Source organism: Canis lupus, chromosome 5, assembly GCF_048164855.1.
Source record: "Canis lupus baileyi chromosome 5, mCanLup2.hap1, whole genome shotgun sequence".
NCBI classification, from domain to species: domain Eukaryota; kingdom Metazoa; phylum Chordata; class Mammalia; order Carnivora; family Canidae; genus Canis; species Canis lupus.
The window spans coordinates 40984123-40993060 of NC_132842.1; positions in this window are offsets into that span (position 1 = coordinate 40984123).

The following is an 8938-nucleotide window of genomic DNA, read 5'->3' on the forward strand; positions in this document are numbered from 1 at the left end:
TTACATGGACAAATATGTATTTTATTTTGGGTATTTTTAGATTTATTTATTTTTCAGATTTTATTTATTTATTTGAGAGAGAGAGAGAGTATGTGCGCACACAGGGGTGGGGGGCAGAAGGAGAAGAAGCAGATTCCCTGCTGCCAGGCTCAATCTGGGGACTCCAGAATCATGACCTGAGCTGAAGGCAGATGTTTAACTGATTAGGCCACCTAGGTGCCCCTCAAATATGCATTTTAATAGTTATTTCCCTGGTATTGTTTTCTCTATAGAAATACCATTACCTCAATGTTCCTGTCCCTGTCTCTTCCCTTATTCATTCCTGCTCAATTGGTGAGTTTGGGAGAAAAACTAAATATGGTAGCTCAGTCTTTCCTTCTCTATCCTTTCTGAATCTGTTTCCTTCGATTTCTGTGCTGTCCTTGGCTGTGAGGTAAATCGAGCTAACGTGCTGGGAAAGCCTGCAGGCAGTTATGTCAGTCTAAGCCTGAGCTCCACTCCTAGGGAGCCCGTAGTTGTCCAGCATCTAAGCAACATCCCCCAGTGCAGCTTTTATTAGTAATGAACCTGATGTTTTGAGCTCCATTTCCCTGATTCATGTCTTATCTTTCAGGTAGTGGTTAGCCTAAGTGAGGGAAAATGGTGTTTATTGAGTCTCCTCAAATTCCAAAATCTATGTATCCACCTTAACATACACTGGAAAAACATCCAGCCAGTTAATTAAATGCTGGATTCCATGGATATTACTGCTTTGATACGAACCTAATTCTTTTCAGGGGGCCAATTTGATGTTGATTAAACAAAAATATTAAAAAAAAAAAACAGTAATAGAGATGGCATAAAATTGTGAACCTGGCAAATACACAAAAAAAATATGAATTATGTGAATAATAGAAGTTTGGAAATTACTGTTTCCAAAGGGAAAATGTGATATAAGGCATGTCTTGTCTCCACTGAGGAGTTTCATCATACTGAAAAGATGGTTAATTCAGGAGAAAAGCTTAGAGTTGATGAGACCTTATATAAGAAAAGTATAGACTAGCAATAAGAGTAAGTTAATATGGGAATATCAGTGTGAAATAATAACCTTAATAAGTATGTTTTCAGGTCTCAGTGGCCCAGCAGCAACATCACTGCATTCTTGCTCATCAGACATTCTCAAGTGTACCCCCAGAGCCCAGTTCCTGGTCTTTAGAATTACTGCCTATTCAAAGGAAATAGAATCTCTTGGAAGCTAGCTAATTTCATGATTTAGAACAGAAAAAAAAAATTAAGAACATTTCCTCAACATCTTATTATTGCCAAAAAGCAAGAATGTTTTCAAGAATCAGGAGCATTATATAAAGGGTAAATAAGTCAGCCTAAAAGGCCCCTCACTGACTATGCGGTGACAGTCTTTTTAAATAAAATTTTTATTGTAAGAATAAAGTGCTGATAACACACACAGAGAGAGCATCAAATGTATGCCCAGGTCAAAAAGAAGAACTTTGCTGCTCCATTCCATGGAGCCTCTTCTTCCATGAACCTCATTCTGACCTTCTTTGCCTTCTGTATAATCTCATTTTTATAATAATGACTTGCCTTTATTTTTTATGGACTTACTATCCAAATGTATACCTCTAGGCACTATTCTTTCCCACTAAAAAAAAAAAGTTCTCTTTTAAGATGAAGTTACAATCTAGACACCAAAATCACGGTCACTATCATCATCACCACCACCATTGCCGACATCAGCATGGCTTGCAGGATAGAATAAGCCTTGTGAAAGGCCATGAACTCAAAATGCCTCAAAAGAGAAAAGCTAATATGAAGTCTTCCGAAAAGGTCACTATAATAGAAAATGGTGAATATAGCAAACCACATTTATTTTTTATTGATTTTAATAATCAGGAGAGTTTGATATTTCTTCTGTTATCCTCATATATTTATAAAGCACAGTCATATGCTTACCTCTATCTGCTTAAAGAGAATAAACATTGGAAATTGTAAGCCAAGTAAGTCCCAGAAAAAGTAGATGCCAAGAACAGGAAGGACTATTCAGCTTGTGTGGGCACCCACAATAACCAACCAGAAAGAGGACTCCACAATATTTATCAATATAATGCATTAGCCAGATGACCTACAAAGAACACTGACTATACAGACTTAATCTTTCAACTCTTAAGAGATTAAATCTCAATGCTAATAAGGGAGATAGAAGTTTTTAATGTTAAGAGATTAAATCAATTTTTGTTTATGACAGGATAATTGGTTATATAACAATGGCAAAGTGATAATTAAAAAATAATTTCAGAGATACTAGGTTGGAAAATTAAACCTTAAGCATAAGATAAGGCCTGAAATAGCCTCACTGACATAACGGATATTATTTATCCATAGAAAAGCTTACTATAAAAAGGTGGTTTGTGTTAGAATCACCTTGGGAGGAACAAACATGTCTGACCAAGAATTAATCAGTCAATAAACCAAGTTGTACAATCTAGGTGGTTCAGATAAGGTAATCTTTTCTTTGAGATCTGCTTATAATTTTTTTTTATTTTTTTATTTTTTTATTTTATTTATTTATGATAGGCACACAGTGAGAGAGAGAGAGAGAGAGAGAGAGAGACACAGGCAGAGGGAGAAGCAGGCTCCATGCACTGGGAGCCCGACGTGGGATTCTATCCCGGGTCTCCAGGATTGCGCCCTGGGCCAAAGGCAGGCGCTAAACCACTGCGCCACCCAGGGATCCCAAGATCTGCTAAGAATTTTGTGACCCAAGGAAAGGAGTAAAAATAATAATGCTATAGCAGAGAAAAATAAGAAGAGAAAAAAGAAAGGCGTTAAACCCATGATATTGATGCTTTGGAGTAGATTTAAGTGAAATTACGGCAATAAATTCTGTAATCTTTGTTTTATATGTTTAGAATTAAGGTTACAAAGTGTTTAAAAGGATCAGTCGTTCTAAACAGATAATTGCAGTTAAATTGCTTAAACTTGTATGTTTAAAATTATTTGGTTAATAAATTTGTAATCAATGTTTAAAGGCCTCAAGAAAAATTTGTTTTCAGTTCTGGGAATTAGATTCATGAACTTAATAAATGGAGCATTAAACGAAGAATAAACAATTGTATTTCTCTCCACAGGAAAATCCTTTGGAGGTAAAAGGATCTGTCATCTTACCTTAAGTCCCTTATCTATCCCTTTGTTACAAATGGTCCCTGTACTTACTGGCTTAGAACATTTATTATCTCATGGTTTATCATCTCACAGGTCAGAGATCCAGCAGGGCTTAGCTGCCTGCTTCTAGCTCCAGGTCTCTCACAAAGCTGGAATTAAGATGTTAGGCTCAGCTAGGGGAGCAGCACCTTCCAAGCTCACTCACATGGTTGTTGTCAGGATTCAGTTCCTAGTGGGTTGCTGGACTGAGGGCCTCAGCTCTTCCCTGGCTACTACCATGCTGTGTGGGCCCCTGTTCCTTGCCCTGTGGACCTCTGCATAAGGCAGCTTATAATGTGGGAGCTGGTTTCAGCAAGTTGGCAAGCAAGAAAACCAAAGAAAGAATCATAGTTTTTTATAACCTAATCTCAGAGGTGACATCCCATCATCTTTGCCACATCCCATTGTGAGAAGCAAGTCACTAAGTCGGGTTAACAATTAAGGGGATTGTACAAAGGCAGGAATACCAAAAGGTGGGGGATCACTGGGAGTCATTTCAGAAGCTGTGAAATTTTCTTTAGATATTGGCCCATAAGAAAACAATACACTGAGGGTCCTGCATGTGTAACCAAATATCATGTTTCTGCAAACAACCAAATCACCAAATATTTATTGAAACAGCTTCTATACACCAGGCACTATGGTAGATGCAGGGGATATAATCATAGATGAGGCACACTTTCTGCCCTTAAGGACCTCACAGATGAATGAAGGAGACCAACAACTAAAGTAGAGTTAGCCACTCTCAATTCTCTTCCCCTCCTATAATTTTTTTTTGCAAAATTTCATTGTATTTTGCAAATATTCATATAAATCTCTGGTTCCTGTGAGACTATACTGTTCCTAAGAGAGGATACTATGTCTATTTCATCTTCTGGCTCCCTGTTTTTTCACATGGCCTTACTCACAAGAGTCCTTCAACAATTTAATACTTTGAACCTATAAAGCAGACCTGGTCAATAATTTATTAGCTATTCACATCTAAGTACAAATTAATGGCTCCAATCTTGTGAGAAATAATCATCAGCAGGGGAAGAAGTGTTTGGGAGCTGGATAGAAATGATACTAAAGGGGGCACCTCGGTGGCTCAGTCGGTTGGGTGTCTATCTTTGGCTTGGGTCATGATCCCGGGCTCCTGGGATCAAGTTCCTCATCAGAGCTTTGGAGTCGGCTTTTCCTTCTGCCCTTCCCCCTGCTCATGCTTCCTTTCTCTCTCTCTTAAATAAATAAACAACATCTTAAAAAAAAGAAAAAAGAAAAAAAAAGAAGTGATGGTAAGGGACTGTACAAAGTAGACTTTGGTACCTTTAAAGAAGATAAATGCTAACTCTAGTTTTGTCAAGGCCTGATTTAACTGCCCCATTCCCACCACCTTCCCTTACTTCCACCACCAAACAATGAGGAAGTTATACTGCATTATGGTTCTAGGTCTTCTCTTCTCTGGGTTTTACATGTTCTTTACCAATTATATGCCATAATTCCAACATTGACAGAACTCCATTTCTCTCACATAATGGCATGAATGTGAACTCTCTGTAATTACTGCGTTTAATTAGAAAATAAGATGCAACTAATTAGGACAGGTGATAAAAACAACTGCAAACACTTCTTTCAAATTTACCTTTATCATAAAATTCACTCAGATTAAACTCTAGTGAACCATAGAAACTTTTTATAAATGTCACAGGCATCAGTCTAAATGAATATATTACCAGAATGATTCATATTTGTGGAAGACATAGAGTAAGAATGTCATCATCTTTCTTACAAATATAAGCTTAATTGATGTCTTTGGTCAGTTTCATTTGGAAAGGTACATTATGGGTTACACAGTTCATGCTTAATGTGGACTTCAAAAAACATTTTCAATGTGCAACTCTCTCTTTAAAAGCGATTTTACCTGGAAGCCAAAATACACACAGAAAGGAGCAGAGTTGTTCTAGCAGCAAAGGTTTAAGGCAGAAAGGTACGGTCTCCTTTACCCCACAGAATCAACAGGCAGGGAGGGGAAGATAAGAGACCTTGCAAAGCACAAGCGACTTTCAAGAAGGGTGGGGTGCATGAGGGGAAACCTTCTGGCCCTGCAGATCTTTGTGTGAAGGAGTAGATAGGTGTAGAGGCTAAGCCACATTTGGGAAGAGGGGCCACAGAGATGAGTTATTCCGTCTAGCAGAGTTAGAAGGACAGAGGGTGCACTGGGATGGAAAGGCAGAAAAGACAGAAGGAACCAGGAGGGATGGTTCTAAGGGACCAGCACACCAGCAAAACCAATATTGCTAAGTTAGGGTGAGGTGTTACTACAACATGGTCTCAACGCCCTGCTTACCACCCCCATTTTCAGTACAGTGTGTTACCTTCACAAGAGCCTAGTCCAGCAAGATGTGTGTGATGGTCACTGAAAGGTTTTGCATGTTCGTGGTCTGTGTGGATGTGATGTGAGAAGGAATGGCATGTGTGGGGCTAACAGATGACGATACACAGGATGAATTCAATTGTTAGGACAAATGGACTTACTGTGAAGTGCCTAGAACAGTGTCCTGCACACAGTACAGGTGATATGTGATTGTTCAAATAAGTAAAGAAATAAAGAAATTCAGTAATAAAGCCCCCATAGCAGACCCAGCTAACCTGGCCAAGCAGAGGAACAGAATCACTAGGAGTCAGTAGCAAAGGGTAGTGGAAGTGTCCTCCAGAGTTCTACAACCAGATTCATTTATCATGCTGACTCAGAAGCCTGAAATTATTATCTCATTAATGATAAATACTAAGAGTATTTTCATCTTTCAATCCTGACAGTCAAGTATAAGTACTTGGACAATAGTAGAAAGTCAGTGAGAAACGCCTCAATGAATAAGTAAATGGATAGATATTATGTCTTCTGAAAACCTTCATATTAATTTAAAACTTTTTAAATTGAACTATAGCTGACATAGTTAAAACTTTTGGAGCATTTAAAAGGCATAGCATTATTTTAATTATAGCATCACTAGGATTTTTTTAAGATTTTTTTTTAATTTAGAGAGAGAGTGTGTGTATGTGCACCCACACGCACTTGAGTGGGGGGAGGGGCAGAGAGAGAGAGAGAGAATCTCATGGACCCTGGCATGGAGCTTGATCTCACAACCCTCAGATCATACCTGAGCCAAAATCAAGAGCCAGACGCTTAACCAGGTGTCCCAACCAAGTGTCCCAGCATCACTAGGATATTTTTAAACCATCATAATTGTTCCTAGCTCTGAAGGAACTCTTGCAGTCTTAGGAGTATCAGTTGGCCAACTATACTCATGACAGTAAGCTTACCCATGGCAGTGCTCAAACCAGAGGCAATGCTTGGAGATCACAAACCAAGAAGTGGGTATTTTACTTATCTCCACAGATAGGGTTTGCACACAGCAGTCATGGGCAATATCTCTCGGTACAAAGGACAGGAGACAGACTCTATGGCTCTAACCTTCAAAATATATCCATAATCTAACCACTTATACCACTTCCTCTAGTACCACACTGGCCCAGGCCACCACTAGCTGTCACCAGAATTATTGCAATTGTCTCCTAACTGGGCTCCCACTTATACTTTGGCTCCACGATGTCTTTTGTCAACACAGCAGCCAGAGAAGCTTATTAAAACACAATCAGACTGTGACCTTCCTTTGCTCAAAATATTTGTATCACCTGGCATTCAATCAGGAAATCCAGAAACCACTGTAGACATTTCAAAGAGAGGGAATATATATTGTAGGGGATTGATCACAAAGATAAGTAACTGCAGCAAGCCATCACCACTCTTAGGCTAGAGGAACAAAAGGGGGAAATGGTGTTACATTGAACCTACAGTCAGAGCCGCCAAGGTGATTACAGCTGGAACCAGGCTTCCTGAGCCAGCATTCCGGGCTGCTATAACTGCTACTGCCGTGGCCACATGGGAACAGCTGTCAGGATTCCCATCAGAAAGAAAGAGAAGGCTCCTCCTGCCTCCAGTTCTGCCAATACCGCCTGTTGGCAGAACTTAATGGGAAGCCAGCCGGCCAGACTTCTGGGAAGTGTAGTTTGCAGGTCTCCTACCCCAGCAAGTAAGAGCAGGGTATGGAAGGAGGGGGTGTGCCTTGAGAGAAAACAGACCCCATCCAGAACAGCACTTCACTCAGTAAACCCAAGATCTTACAAGGGCTTTGAAAGAAAGGGCCCCCTCACGCCAGGAGGCATGGCCTTTCTTCCTGACCTCATTTCCTGTCACTTGTCATCTTGCTCAATGCTCTCCAGCCACTCTGGTTTCTTTGCAGCTCTCCAAACACGTCAGGCTCTCCTTCTTATGAGCCTAGCACCTGCTATTTCCTCTGCCTGGAAAAATCTTACCTCAGATACTTTCACAACCCACTCCTCATCTCCTTTGGGCCTTTATTTAAAGGAAACCTTCTCAATGATGGTTCCCTGAAAGCTAATTTAAAATTTCAACCCCTGGGACGCCTGGGTGGCTCAGCGGTTAAGCATCTGCCTTCAGCTCAGGGTGTGATCCTGGAGTCCTGGGATCAAGTCCCATATTAGGCTCTCTGTGAGGAGCCTGCTTCTCCCTCTGCCTGTGTCTGTGTGTGTGTGTGTGTGTGTCTCTCATGAATAAGAAATTTTAAAAATCTTAAAATAAAATTTCAACCCCTTCCAACTCTCTATGCCCCTTATTGTTTTCTTTTTCATCAAAGCATGTATCCTTTTCTTACACACTCTACACCTATACATTATAGGTACATACATAATTATATATTTTAATTCTCTGTTGCATACTTTTTAGTTGTCTCTAAATGTATGTATTACATATTTAATAAATGTTGTTAGTTGTCATTATCTCCCCACCAAAATGTAAGCTCCATGGGGGCTAGGATTTTGTCTGCTTTGTCTACCGATATATCTCCAGGATTCAATAAATACTTGTTAACTGAATAAACAAATGTAATTATTAGTGGATATATTTATCATGGGATGGAAAGTATTAAAGGCCCTGAAAAGCATGAAGGAAGGAAAAGAGGCCAACAATGCTTACACTTCTTCCTCTGAGAAGCCTCTCCAACCCCACTCAGACTATGTTAGATGTCCCTTCTATGTGCTTCAAACGCTCCTTGTAATCCCCCTGTCCCAGAACTTGTCACACTATGTTGGAATTATCTGTTCATAGATCTGTCTCCTCCACTGAGACTGTAAGCCTCATGCACTACCAAAGGGTTGCTGCCCATCTGGGCAACAATGCACATGAAGCATACAGGACTCAAAATATTTGTTGTCGAATCTTCCTGTCAAAAAAGAGAACAATACACTTAAAGGTCTCTTGTTATCATTCCTTCATCTGGTCCTCTGGAAAAACAAACAGAGTCAAAAGCGAGAAAACATAAGCCAAGGGGCACCTGGGTGGCTCAGTTAGTTAAGCATCTGCCTTCGGCTCAGGTCAAGATCCCGGGGTTCTGGGTTCAAGCCTCACATCACGCTCCCTGCTCAGAAGGGAATCTGCTTCTCCCTCAACCTCTGCTCGCCCCCAACATCGCTTGTGTGTGCACGCTCTCTCTCTCTCTTGCTTGCACACTCACTCTCCTCTCAAATAAGTGAATAAAATCTTAAAAGGAAAACACACAAACATAATCCAAGTGAGGAAATAGTTAAGTACAGAAACAAAGAAAGTTGGTGAGCAATAGTTCTATTTTTCTGGCTCAGAGAGAAAAGGCAAAATGTATTATGGCTTCAAAAATTATTTTAATCT